General features: G+C 42.8%; 1 protein-coding gene across 5 annotated transcripts in view; it reads right to left on the bottom strand.

Annotated features, from left to right (window-relative positions):
- RAF1 (Raf-1 proto-oncogene, serine/threonine kinase) overlaps positions 1-14,941 on the bottom strand; it is an 82,116-nt gene that overhangs the window by 47,804 nt on the left and 19,371 nt on the right. The gene's annotated exons all lie outside the window — the stretch shown is intronic.

The following is a 14,941-nucleotide window of genomic DNA, read 5'->3' as shown; positions in this document are numbered from 1 at the left end:
ACTATCGTTGCATGTAAAGTAAATAAGGTTTTTAAAATGTTTAAGAAGCTTCATTTACAATTAAATTAAAATGCAGAGTCCCCTGGACCGGTGGCCGGGACCTGGGCAGTGTGAGTGCCAGTGAAAATCAGCTCGCGTGCTGCCTTCGGCACGTGTGCCATAGGTTGCCTACCCCTGCACTAAATCGACCTCAGATCGCTCTCCCGTTGACTCCTGTACTCCACCGGATCGAGAAGAGTAGGGGGAGTCAACGGAAGAGCATCTCCCATCGACGTTGCGTAGTGTGAACCCCGCAGTAAGTAGGTCTAAGCTACGTCGGTTTGAGTTACGCTATTAATGTAACTCAAATTGCATAGCTTAGATTGAATTTCCCCTGTAGTGTAGACAAGGCCTCAGTATCCCCCCTCCCTGGCTGCTTGACCCAAGTTTTTCCCTGGCTCCATGTCTTATCACCTCCCAGCCCCATTCCCCAACACACTGGTTTTCAATCCCAGTCTCCTTGTCCAACCAGTCCCAGACTTTCTCCTCCCACCAAGCTCTTTGTCTGATCTGTGTTTCCCTCTCCCGCACCAGCTCCCAGTACCAATTTTCTTGTCCAACCAGCCCACCCCCTTCTGGCTCTCAAACCCAGTCTCCTTATCCAACTAGCAGTTCCGCCCCCCCTACTCTAGCTCGCACTTACAGTTTTGCTCTAGTCCCAGTCTCACCAGGATCCTTGTCCCAATCTACTCCCCTTCTTCCCCTGGTCTCCTTTTATCCCCTCAGGTCTCAAGTCAGACAACTTCCTCCTCTGTGCTCCTAGGTGCCAGCAGAGCGGTAATCAGAGTAGAGGAAAGACAGGTTCTCTGGTCTCAGTTCCAGTACCCAGCTCTAGCCCAGGTCACAGCTACTGGAAGCTGTAACTACGGGAAAAGTTCAGCTTTTCCCCCTTAGCCGTAGGAATAGAGCATGCTCAGTCACTTTGTTAGGACAGCACATGTAGAGTTTGGTCAGCACTAAGAGCTAATGAAGCATGCCCCAGGAAGATAGAATCTTCACAGATTTTAGCCACTAAATTTTAAGTATTTACTGAGCATGTGCAAACTACAAGTTTTCAAAGTCATATAATTTAGCCAAATTTGGGTGGATTTGCACAGTAATTACAAGAGACATATCCCTGACTCAAAGGCCACTTGCTGCCAACTTTTAAATCCGTACTTTATGTGGGTGCTAGAACTTCTCAAAGAAAAGGTCACCAGAATTACTTTTTTAAAAAAGCCCTGAAACATTTTTCTCTAGGCCTGTTTTTGGAAACTGAACTATTTTGGTTGACACTTTCCAAAATAATTCAGCCTGAGACAACTTGCATAGAAAATTTCAGCCCAAAGGGCTAAAGTTCAGCAACATTTTAGCAACTGAAAAGGGGTCCTACAATAGGAAGAGTCCGGTAACCTTAATAACAGGCAGTGCTATCAGCCCTGCCTGTAATCAATGACAGGAGCAAAAGTAACTTTTGAAAAAAATCAAGGAATCATTTGTACCTAGCACACATTTTAGTAACTGCGATAAAATCAGATTCAAATCATGATTAAATACACAAGCAGCTTGAGAAATTCTAGTTTAAGTTTACCCGCAGGATATTTGCCCATGATCAAACTTTTTAGCTGTGGTATCTATAGCAGCGAGCACACTCCAATACATAAATGTTGAAGTTGCAGCCTTTTTACATCCTCTCACTTTGGATTGAGTAATCTCTTGCCAGGCCTCAGCAACCAACTCAAAAATTAATACTGCTCAAAAAAAATCAAGAGGGAGGGAGTTACGTCAGGTTACCATTTTACATTTTCAAGGGGAGTACAGCAACAAAAGAGATGTGTCAGTGACTCGATTCTATAGAAAACCAATATGCAATAGGTCAATTTGGACAGTTTACTGCATTATAATTATTTTTTTCTTGGCCTACTCTCTACATTGTCTTTATTAAAAAGAGATACAAAATCATTTTTCTCCAGTTTAAATTTATGCCTCAGACTCTCTGAAGGCTCTTTCCTAATATTATTGGAAATCTCTGTTATGGGCTGCAGCCATACAACACTAGTCTGCAAGATGGTCAGATTTCATAAACTAAGCAGATTCAGTACTTGGACAGAAAAGCAAAGGAAATCCAGGAACTACCAGTGGTGCTGGCGATTCCATACTGCAGATAGCCGTCTTTCTTCTGAGTCACTACTGAATCACTCCAGTAGGCATGGCGCTGAGGTACCATGCTGTGAGACATGCCATTCTTCAGATTACAATCGTCAATAAAGGCAAATTTATTTTCAGCTATACTTTTTTATTTTATGTTTTCTGTTTATAAGAAAAGGGATGTCAGCCCTTACATCCTAGCCAAATTCCAACTTGGGTACCTAGAGGGTCGCACACTTTGTTGCTTCTGTAGCCTGAACTCACTGCCTGTACTAGGGGCTCCTTTATTTCGCCCCATCTCCACAAGGTGTGTGCACTAGCCACCCCTCCCATCTCCTCCTATTTCAGGTACTCCCTGCAACCCCTCCTCCCTCATGGCACTGGCTGTACCTGCCCCATTCCTGCCTTCCACCTCATGCCAGTGGCTTGTGTGTACCCTATTTCATCCTTTCCCCGCCATGCCAGAGTCCCCCATTCTCCCCACCCATAACAGAGGTGGTGTGCACTCCCATTCGCACATACCCCCCTTTCACCTCATGCCAGCAGTCCATTCATTTTTACTGATGTTCCACAGAAAGTTACGGCTAGAATGTGCGTGCACTCATGTACGAGATCAAAAGGGAATGGAATGGGACACCAACATTTATCGCCCTCTTTTGCAAGTCTACAGCTCTAGTGTGATGCATAAGAGCAGCACTTGGTAATCTAAAGAATAAAAAAATAAAGAGACCATTTTACATAACTATAGCTTGGCTACTAGTAGTTTGTTTAGATTTAAACACATTACAAATGTTTTCACCATTCACACTTTCCTGTTTTAATTATGATTTGAAGAGTACAAAATGAGAATGTGTGCTGATTGAATTCTCTATCAAATATCAGCACTAAACTGGTTCTATTGTAACATTAAGCAATCCTCTCCTTCAAACTATGGCAAAAGCAATAGGGTATCCCAGATGTTGTAGTATCAAAGGGTTGAAAAATTTTCAAAAGTACCTAAGAAAGGAGCTCAAATCCCACTGAAAGTTAACAGGACTAAGGCACTTATGAAAATTTACCTAGCATGAATAAATGAGACTGATCTTGTATTTGGATCCAACTTAAGGGAATCAAACGGGAAAGGAGACTAATGGCAGCAAATAAATTACAACAGCTTTTATAGTTAGAGTGGCTATCTAACTTAAACTGATAAACTGCTTAGCCAATCTGGATCACGATTAATAATTTACTAGCTTCCACCACCCCCCCACCTCCCAAGGAGAGGACAAATGTCAGGGAGCATACATCCTCTACACTTATTTCCCATAAAATCTCAACTTGATGTTGTACTTGTTTCCCTTAGCATTGAAATACCAACTGATAGTTTTCCCCAGCCTTGCCAAACTTCAGGACAACAAATTTGTTAAGATCAGGTAGACTCTACATTAACCTATCACAGTGAAAAATGCAACTGATACATAAGAGTCCCACCAAGTTACACACAAAAATGTAGAATGAAGATAATAGATGGGTGCTATAATTTCCTGTTATTTCTAATCAATTTAAGAAGCATTCATAAAAGCCTTTGATTCTGATATGCAAAATATACACGCTACTGAACATGAATATTAAAAGCCTTGGTATTACTATGCTGGTTTTACAATGCCTTCCAGCTATGTATTGCCTTTAAAGAGAAATACTGCAAACATTATTTTGACTTTCTAGAATTATATCACTGGGCACATGATGTCACATCCTTAGGTTGTACATAGGGCTTTAACAATTTACCAGGCATCAATAATAAGAGGCCTATAAGAAAGATTTTTGAGGGGGGAGCTTCTACCATTAGTGAGATCCAGGAGCGCAGAAAGCTAGACACTCGCCAACTTCCAGCTGCTGGAAAGAAGAGGGTGCTCTCCATGCTCTTCGTAGCACCACAGATGTGATTAAATCGCAGCCATTTCCAACTCCCACCTGTACAGAAAGAGTGCTTTCTCCACCTCATCACAAAAGCCTCCTTCAGCTGAAGGAAGTAGTATCTGCTACTCACTTTCCCCTGTTCCCTTATATGTTGCTAGGGTGGTGGAGATTCTTAACTAGTCTACCCTCTCTCTCCCGCACTTCTACTTTTCAATCCTCTTCCAAACTTCCCTGGGAGGCAGCAAAGTGACAATGACATGATTCTGGTCAATTTCACTGATGCCCCAAAAATTCTGATGGAGCAACGCAACTGCCCAGAATCATGTGAGCTGCGCACTGCTGAATTTGACTTTTACTGAAATAGTTAAGCTGTTTTTTAGCACAACTATTAAAAAAAAAAAATCAGTTTTTCTAAAAGAAAAAAAAAAATCTTGTAACCGCTTTTTGAGATGGAAGTTGATGCAAACACACAATGATAATGAGGAGTCCTTAGTTCGTAGGTGTTCCTTTCACAAGTCTGGTGAAAACTTGATTTGTTATGGCTGAATTATAAAAAGGTTTTTAAATGTATTTAGTGTATGAATACAAGATTAAACAATTAAAACTAATAAGCTCTCAAAGTTCCTTCATCTGACACTGCATGTATTTGTAAACAGGCACGGTGGAATCTCAATCAAAAAGAGGTAATCTCAGGATTCTACAGGATATACACAAGTATAGTCAAACTGGAGCAATATTTCAGTTATCCTCGGTTGGGCACTGAATTGCGATCTATGGAGGTGCATAAAAAAGTGATACAGGAATGCCAAAGGAGGCCTTTCTTCCACATGATAAAGAAAGGTGGAAATCTAATCTGACAAGGGCTCCTGCCTCATTTACTGCATATGTGCAATACACAGCACTGTACTCATGTCTAGTGAATAGCAGCATACAGTAAAATGTGGGGGTTTTTTTACATTTTTCTTTTTTAAAAAGTAGGAAAATCTATACAAAAGAACTGCATTAAAAACATTCAAATTGGAAAATCGACCCAATCAACAGTCAGGAAGTGACAAAAATTAAAGTTGCCTGTACAATCTTAACCCTGCTGCCTTATATACATACACATTCTCCTTATATATTATATGCATGAAATATAATAAGCTATATTAAAAGAATATTTATGTTGCAAAATCAGGCACAGATAAGTCAGGAAATACCACATTCACGGTTACCTTTGCCAAGTTATATCTGGCCCCACTGCATGTCTATCCTGTGCACTGAATGAGGCAAGAGCCTGTGGAAAAAATAGAATGCGAGCATGCAACTAAAAACTATCATATAATCCATATGCACAAGGAGAAAGAATTAAGTTTCCACTGACCAAAGTTGGGAAATGCCAGATTTATGTTTAAGTGCTTTGATTTTGCAATCTAAATACCATTCTTTTAATATATCGACTGAATTTGCAAGGCCTAACACTCAACTGAACGGCATTTCTCTGGTTGGATGTAACATGATAACTTCTGAATGCCACATCTATTCAATTCCAAGAGTTCAGGGACTGTTCTGGGTATCAATGGGCAGAACCGACTGATTTTGGTGGAAATGGGAAAAACCAAAAAGGGAAAATGGAATTCCCTGGCAATATACCTGATCTTAGTTCTGCCAATTCTCACAATACCATTTTAAAATTTTGACACCGTGAAATAGAAAGAAAATAAAGAATGGTGATTTTGGAGGGAGATGGTGATGCACACAGAACCACTGACATAGGAAGTAGAATGAAGGAGGCACACAGAACTCATGGCATACAGAGGGAATGGGGGAACCTGGCATGGAGTAGAAAGGAGAAATTGGGGGCATGAGGAATTGTCTGGTGAGGGCAATACGCTCAGCCTAGAGAAGCAATGAAGCATGTGACCCTATATTTTATTTGGATGTAGACTGGTTGGGGAGCGGGGGTGGGGGTTAAGAAAAAAGGTACAAACAAATACTATTATGTGCAACTAGAAAAAGCTCTAACTAAAGATAGCCACCACATGAGCTAAAGGATTAATTATATTAGATGGCACAAGCAGAAGGCTATCTCATAGTGAAGATAGCGGGGGGATGGGGGAAGGAAGGGGGTAGCCAAGCTTTGTCCACTTCTTTTCCCCTTCACCACCAGGAGGTGGGTTTTTGGGTTCGGGAGGCAAAAATGAGGAGAAATGGGCTATGTGCTGTGATTGGGGGATGTGACAAGCTTACTTTCTTCTCTCCCCACACCTCCTGAAATCTCTTTTCAGCTGCTCCAGCAGCTTACAGGTATTCCTTTGTGCAGAGTGTGTGGTAGTGGTGGTGGTGGTGGTGGTGGTGGTACCAATCTAGGAATTAAAATGTTCCTTTTTTTAATTATTATTTTTAGGCATGCTACCAACATTTTTGAGGAATATAAAAGAGACAGGAAAAGGCAATTTTTTAAACTTGTATCTTGCCAAAAGCTGAACAAAATTTCATGGGACAAAGAAAAAGCACTTCCCCAGCCCAAGGGCATTCCTCCTGCCAAATATGAAAAGCCTACTGCGTACCAAGGAATAGTAAGAGGCTGTCAAGTAAAGATCATGAGAATCCATAAAGATCACAAGAACCTTGTAATAGAAAGTGTTAGGAAGTGTAAATATAGGAATTGCAACCAGCTTCCCCTATAATACGAGTCTTCAATTACATGTTCACATGTTCCTCAGAACCCTTGCCTTTGGACCCTTAGAACATTGGACAATAAAGCAAGGTTATGGAGTGCATTTGTTTAGGGGTCCAAAGCACCCTTCTTATGCACTGAACTAATTGGCTAGGGTGTCATGCATAAGCCTGGGATCCACTGTAAAAGTTTTAAGGCATGTAGCAAATGAAGCAGGATTCTGCTGGAAAAGAATAAATAGCTTTGTGACTAAGGCACTGGACTAGAAACCTAGCAATATGGGTTCTATTCCTGCCTCCGCTGCAGACTTCTCATGTGACCTTGGGCAACTCATTTAGACCCTGATTCAGCAAAGCACTTAGAACATACTTAACTTTAAGCACGGGTATATTTCCACTGAATTTGAGGAGATTACTCATATGCTTGAAGTTAAGCAAATTCTTAATAGATTTACTGAATTCTGGAATCTTAACCTGTGCCTCAGTGCCACAATGGTAGTAATATGGTCCTTCCTGGAACTATGGGGATGTTCTGGGAATAAGTTAATCAAGATATCATACTACAGTTATGACAGCCATAGAAAAATCTATGACAGAATCGGAGCTACTGTGTAGTCATTTAAGATATTGTATGTTGATCTGGGTATTGGAATGTTTACAGTATGAATACATTGGTTTAATCCAATCAGAGGCTTTAAGGAAAAACAAGCAGGAAGGAAAAACAAAGTCTTAAGATATTCCACTTTTCCACAAACACTTGAGAGTTAAGAGAGAGAATGCCAGGACAAAAAAAGGCCCCCACATACTGAAGATCAAAAGTTGTGGCAGGTTAAAAAAGGAACACTTTCTCAAGAGAGGGGAAGTTGTTTGGGGGAACCAGAGGAAGACCGCTGGGGATGTCTGAAGAAGTTAAGACTGTCTAGGTTACTATCAGGTGATGATAAGCCTTTAGGTAAGACACATATCCATGTACTTCAGTGGTTTTCAACCTTTTTTCATTTGTGGACCCCTAAAAATGTTCAAATGGAGGTACAGACCTCTTTAGAAATTCAATCTGTAGTCTGCATCCCATACCATACAAGTCTTGGGCTACGTCTACACTAGCACTTTTGTCGGCAAAACTTTTCTCAGTCAGGGATGTGAAAAAATCCACACCCTTGACTGACAAAAGAGCCGGTGTAGACAGTGCTATGTCAGTTGGAGACATGCTCCCACCAACACAGCTATCACTGCTCTTTGTGGGTAGTTTAATTATGCCGGTGGGAAAGCTCTATCCCATCACAATAGAGCGGCTACACAGGAGACCTTACAGAGGCGCAGCTGCAGTAGTACAGCTCTACTGTAAAATCTGTAGTGTAGACGTAGCCTTAGACCAAGGGTGGGCAAACTACGGCCCATGGGACCATCCTGCCTGGCCCCTGAGCTACTGGCCGGGAGGCTGGCCCCCTCCCCCGCAGCCTCAGCTCGCTCGCTCCGCTGCCGGCACAATGCTCTTGGGGCAGCACAGCTGCAGAGCCCAGCCTGACCCGGTCTCTGTGCTGCATGGTGGTGGTGGTGGTGGCAGCATGGCCCGGCTCCAGCCGGGCAGCACAGCTGTAGCGCCACCAGTGCTCCAGGCAGAGCGGTAAGGAGGCAGGGAGCAGGGGGGGTTGGATAGAGGGCAGGAGAGTTCAGGGTGGTGGGTCAGGGGGCGGGGATGTGGATGGTGGTCGGGGTGGAAACAGGCGGTTGAATGGAGGCAGGGGTCCCAGGGGGCAGTTAGGAAGGAGGGAGGGTTGGATGGGGCGGCAGGGGGCAGTCAGGGAACAGGGAGATGGGATGGTTGGATGAGGCAGGGGTCCTGGGGGGGCCATCAGGAATGAGAGGAGGGGTTGGATGGGGCGGCGGGGGTCCAGGGGCAGTCTGGGGACAGGGAGCGGGGGTGTGTGGATGGGGCAGGGGTCCCAGAGGGGCCATCAGGGAATGGGGGGGGGGGGTGGATGGGGCAGGAGTCGGGGGGGGCAGATAGGGGGTGGGGGCCGGGCCACGACCCCCTCCCCTAACCAGCCCTCCATACAATTTACGAAACCCCATGTGGCCCTCAGGCCAAAAAGTTTGCCCGCCCCTGCCTTAGACTGAAAACTAATGGAACAGAATTCAACTATAAATGTTGCACATGCCTGGCACAGCATTTGATGCAGCGTGAGAAAGGGCATTGAACTGTGAGCTTTTATGGTAACGACAAGACTTCCAGGTTTTGACCAGTAGGTGGGGGTATTCACATATTTTTGATTGATCAGAAAAATTGAATGCCTTTTGGGGATCTGACACTTGATTTTCATAGTCACCCTTTGCTGACCCATTAGACATAGTATGCGGACCTCCAGGGGTCCATGGACCACAGACTGAAAACCAGTGGTGTAGACTGTTTTAAAATCCTTTTTTCCCCTCTTATGCTCTGTACCTACTAAAATAAAAAATACTTTGGTTTTAAGAAGGCTGTTTTATCACTGTGTCCAAACACAGTTGGATTGGCTGGGTAAGCACAGTTAATACACAGAGTACTGTAGCTCAGGGCCCGGACAGAGTGGGAGAACTGCAGAATTCCATCCTGTGATAGGAAAGGCATGAGGCTTTAGACCTCAAAGACCAGAAAGGGGACAGAAGTACTGCTAGCCTGGTAACCATCTGAAAAGCATTTTCCTTATTTAGCAAAGGAGCTGGATGGTGTGCAATAAATGAAATATGGGGCCAAACTTTTAGAATAAGCAGTTGTCACTCCTCAAGCACTTTTCAAACTGCACATTGAATAAGGCCAGGGTTCTGATGAAAAACAGAAGGTGACAGTTATACCTGCATAGGCAGCTTTAGTTTTATTATTTCATGACTTGAGTGTTTTTGTTTGCAACCTTAATGTTCTTTTGTAGTTTCATATGGATATTATGTTGCGTTCTAACTTGAAAAACAAAGAATGCTTTTAATTAGCTTAAACAGCCTAAGGAGCCTACTGTCCCCTTCGGGTACACACATACCTGACTTCCATCATCACTAATAGGAATTACAGAAGCATCAGAAGAACTGTCTGTGACTATACATTTTTTATTTCTCAACCATAATAATATTTGTTGTTCTTGCTCTGGGAATTGTCATTGTGAACAGAGACTACCATGGTCTCAGGTATTGATAAAGGTGACCTACAAAAAAACGTATGCCCACTTTTTTTTTTCCTGGCACTTGCCTGGTTTTTCTAAGGTAACAACAAGAAAAGTAAAAAGTCTTCTCTTTCTATGGTTGTATTTGTAATATTAAAAAAGCACAAAAACCTGACCAAACCTTTATACACAGCAAATGCTGGAGTACAAAACCCTCTCCTTCATTATTCTTTGCAAGTTGCCTTTAAATTAACATTAACCCCTGAAGCAGTTCTCCTAAAGCTTTGAAAGAAGAGAGTTTCGGTGGCAGATTGAAACGAGTAATCTGAAAACTACTTTGATTCCAAAAGGCTTCAAACTGCACACAGACAGAAGAAATCCGTCACAAGTCAGACAAGAGGAGCTTTCTAATTATTGGACGGCTGAAAAATATACCACGACGCTGTCATATGCAACAGGTATAATAGGTCATTTTGAATATAGTAATGCTGAGAGTACCGTATATACTCGATCATAAGCCGGTTTGTTTATAAGCCGACCCCTCTCCCCCCAAGATCGATAAGTAAAAATGGAAAAAAATTTATGACCCGTTCATAAGCTGACCCTATAATTCAGGGGTCAGCAAACTTTGGCTCCCGGGCCATCAGGATAAGTCGTTGGCGGGCCGAGATGGTTTATTTACCTCGAGCGTCCGCAGGCACGGAGGTAAACCTAAGTAAACAAAGTGTCCCAGCAGGCCAGCTGCTTACCCTGACGGGACAGCAACTGGTGGGGAAATTTTTTTTGGGGGGGGAGAAGCTGGGGGTCAGGGGAGTAATGCCTGTGACCACCCCCCACATGACCCCACTCCTAGCCCGGGACCCCCACACTCTCCCCATCCCATCCTTCCCACCTTATCTGGGGAGGGTCAGGGGAGGATGTCTCTGGTCTGGCTGGAGCTACTCCGGCAAGCTGGGCAGTGCAGCCGCAGAATGTTCCAGCGGGCTGGGCCGGGCGGCACGGCCGCAGTGTGCTCCAGCGGGCCAGGCGGCGCAGCCACAGCCTGCTCTGAGGGCCGGGCCGAGCAGCATGGCTGTAGCCTGCCAGCCCTGGAGCTGCAGCTGCTTTGGAGGCTGGGGGGGAAGAGCAGCATGGCCAGAAGCGGAGAGACTCTGGCCCCACCTCTTCCCTTCTGGCTCTGCTGGCTGTGGTGCCTCTCCTTGCTCCCTCTGTTGGGGGGAGGGACTGTGTCCCACCTCTCCCTCTCTATACCTGTTCATAAGCCGATCCCCTTCTCTGGTGCTTCCCTTTTTTACTAAAAAAATTGGGCTTATGAACGAGTATATACAGTAATAAATGTAACTATTTCACAGTATCTGGAATACAGTTATTTCTCTTACCATACCAAAACAAAAAAAATCTGCACTATATCATTTGCATTCCAGGGTGCCTTAATGTGCACCTATGTCCTGTTTTGTTAGTATAATCATTCTGTTTTAGTCACAATTTCTAGGCTTAGAGCAGTGTGTACATACTGATATCTGAAGCCTTTGTTGGAAAATCTCTATGCCAGTTCCAATTATACAGCATCATTAAACATTAACTTGATAGTCTTATATTGTGCATGTACCGAAGAATTTCAGAGGGTAAAAATTATATATTTTTTAAAACATGGTTTAGAACAGGGGTTCTCAACCTTTTTCTTTCTGAGGCCCTCACCAACATGCTATAAAAACTCCACAGCCCACCTGTGCCACAACAACTGGTTTTCTGCATATAAAAGTCAAGGCTGGCATTAGCGAGTAGCAAGCAGGGCAACTGCCTGGGAACCCACGCCACAGGTGCCCCGGCGAAGCTACATTACTCAGACTTCGGGCCCCAGGCTTCAGTCCCATGTAATGGGGCTTCGTCTTTCTGCCCCGGGCCCCAGCAAGTTTAAAGCTGGCCCTGCTTGGTGTCCCCCCTGAAACCTGCTCGTGGCCCCCCGGTGGGCCCTGGACCCCTGGTTGAGAACCACTGCTTTAGAATAAACTCCTACCATCTTGAAAATGAAATTAGGTAACTTAGTAAATGGTTTATTCGGTCACATATTCATTTTGTTATTTTAGCGTTGCTGTTAGGCTATGACTACACCGCACTTTTGTCGGGCAGGGGTGTGTGTGTCTGGAGGAAAAACGACCGACAAAAGTTTTACTGACGAAAAGCACCAGTATGGACAGCATTTTGTCGGCGGGAGATACTCTACACGGTAGACCTTACAGCTGTGCCGGCTCAGTTGTGCCGCTGTAAAGTACGCAGGTAGACAGACTCAGTATCAATTCTGATCCAACCTCTACAAAAAAAGACACATTCACATTGAAAACAGATCAGTTTAAATTTTGGCCCAAATAACCTATCCTTCTGTTTCAGGGGAGACAAATCTTAAAATCACATAAGGCAAGCAATTATTTACAGTAGACTCTCAGAGTTACGAACAACAGAGTTATGAACTGACCGGACAACCACACACCTCACTTGGAACCGAAAGTACACAATCAGACAGTAATGGAGACACAAAAAAAGAAAATACAATACAGTACTATGTTAAATGTAAATTACTAAAAAAAATAAAGAGAAAAGGTTTTTTAAAAAGATTTGACAAGATAAGGAAACTGTTTCTATGCTTGTTTCATTTAAATTAAGATGGTTAAAAGCAGCATTTTTCTTCTGCATAGTAAAATTTCAAAACTGAATTAAATTAATGTTCAGTTGTAAACTTTCGAAAGAACAATCATCATGTTTTTTTTCCACAGTTACAAACACTTCAGAGTTAGGAACAACCTCCATTCCCGAGGTGTTCGTAACTCTGAGGTTCTACTGTAGAATACTTTTTTGCCCCAGCTAGTATCTGTAAGTGTTGAAACTAAATCGATTTTTTCCCCAAGGTCCACACAAATTCATTCCAGCAAAAAGATCTTTGATAGGTTTCAGTCAGAAGCACTTTTATTTTACAGCAATTATTTTGGGAGAGGGAGGTTTATACCTATGCCATCACAAATAGTTGTCCCTCAGTTTACACTCATTCCTGCATCAGTAGATTTCCTTTTTTCCTCCAAATGGCAGTTGATTTTATATTTCACAAATATTTCAGCATTATCCTGAATTAAATATCATAAGTATAGAATGTATTGCCAGTTTATGTTTTCATATATATTGCTGTACTCTCTACTTATTAATTGCTACCATAATTGTTTGTTTATATTTAATTATTTTTAATATTAAAAAAAAATAAGCTCTTCATGTACAAATAGAAATTACTGTTGACTGTGTGCGTATTACTGGAAGTGAATAATAACAGTATCAGAACTGTTATCTTTGGGTTCTCAAAAACCATGATTCTAAGCTAAGTTTGGTATCGTCTGCAGGCAATTATAGAAAATTTTCCTAACATGGCAAACAAACCTCAATCAAGGGAGAACTGTATCTCCTATTTTATTACTTTGTTTATACCATTCTTTCTTCCCTCCCATCCACAGCCTACCCCAGAATTATACCTTTCAAGCAGAGTTGATATTGGGACTCATGTTTAAAAAAAATTAGGTGCATAAATACACTCTTGATTTTTGCTTATGCAGTAGTTATCAGGATTGCACAGTCAACTCTAATCGTGCAAAAATCATATTAGCTATCTGCACACTGACACTGAAAGCACAAAAGAGGCATGTATTTTGCATGTCTAATTTATTAGTTTCTAGATCGTGGAGAATATTATTTATTGAGCAGCCCTGAGACTCCCACTCCAAAGCCAGATATGGAGAGTGTCGAATCCGACCACATGCAGACTCTAATCATGTTTATTACAGCAGGACAAACTAGGAATGGGGCTGGGCCCACTGTGCTAGCCACTGCACAGAGTAGCACAAGGTCCCTGCCTTTAAGAGTTTACAATCAAAATTGACAAGACAGGCTGGGGGGGAAAGGACTATAAGTGGAGCTGGTAGCAACGACTATTATTAAGGTTGCCCAACACTTCCCATTATAAGACCTTGATTTCAGTTCCTTATAACTTTGACAAACATTAACCAATTTGGGATACCTAGGACCTGATTTTTCAAAGTACTCAGCATTTATGTAGTACTTCATATGTTCAAAGCACAATTTCCACTGACTTCAGTTGCTGCTGGAGTGATCAACATTTCTGCAGGTCTGACCACAGAGTCTCAAGATGGGAACCCAGAAAGTGAGGAACACACAATTGTGAGAAGTCTGGTTTAAGTAACTTGCCAAGCATCACACAGGAATTCTGTGGCAGAAGCAGGGAACAAATCCAGTTCTCCAGGACAGCATTTATCGGCCTTAATTATGAGATAGTCCTCCTCCAATTCCCACTTCAGTCTTACACACTTTCCAACTTTTCTAATAAAAGAGGCAAGGACCCTACAAACAACAAGCTTCTTCAGTACGCAACCCTGTTTCCCCAGAGCATAGTGGAAAAAATATAGTTTCATGTAATTAAAGGCTGTATCATAATGCACAAACACAGGGGGGCTGAATTAAGGCAACCGTAATACTGGCATTTCCTAACTTTTGAGTGCTTTACTTTGCAAACTTAATATTTTAATGTAACTTGTGTGTGTGTGTGTAATACAATACACAACCAAAGTAAAGCATGTGATGGCAACAAATGTTATATCAGTTCCAAGATTTTTTTTTCAGGGGAGGTATGGGGGACAGAAAGGGAACGGTAGATTTAGTTAGGAGGGGATAAAGTGGCAAGAAATGTGAAGGTAGGAAAGGGGAGCAAGATGAGGGTAAGGACAGATATGGAGTAAAGCTGAGTTGAAGAGACTGTGAGGGAGAGCTGGACAAATAGCTGAACAGCACAAGGCACAAAGTCCAGTCAAAATTGTTGAAAGTTCTCTGAATGTCTGATGGTCTTTCCTTTAGCTGCTTCTGCAGCTGCTCCCCTGTACAGTTCTGGGTCTGAGCGTATGCTGGCATTGGTGTGGCCACCATTTTATTCCATTCCCCCACCCGAATCACTGCTTTGGCTGTTTCTGCAGCTGCACCTTCTGGCTGGAATCTCTAGCTGATTCCTCTCTGCAGCCTCTGCATGTTGATAGAAATTC

The sequence above is a fragment of the Trachemys scripta genome, chromosome 7 (genome assembly GCF_013100865.1).
Source record: "Trachemys scripta elegans isolate TJP31775 chromosome 7, CAS_Tse_1.0, whole genome shotgun sequence".
Taxonomy (NCBI): Eukaryota; Metazoa; Chordata; order Testudines; family Emydidae; genus Trachemys; species Trachemys scripta.
This window is presented reverse-complemented; position numbering and strand designations above follow the sequence as displayed.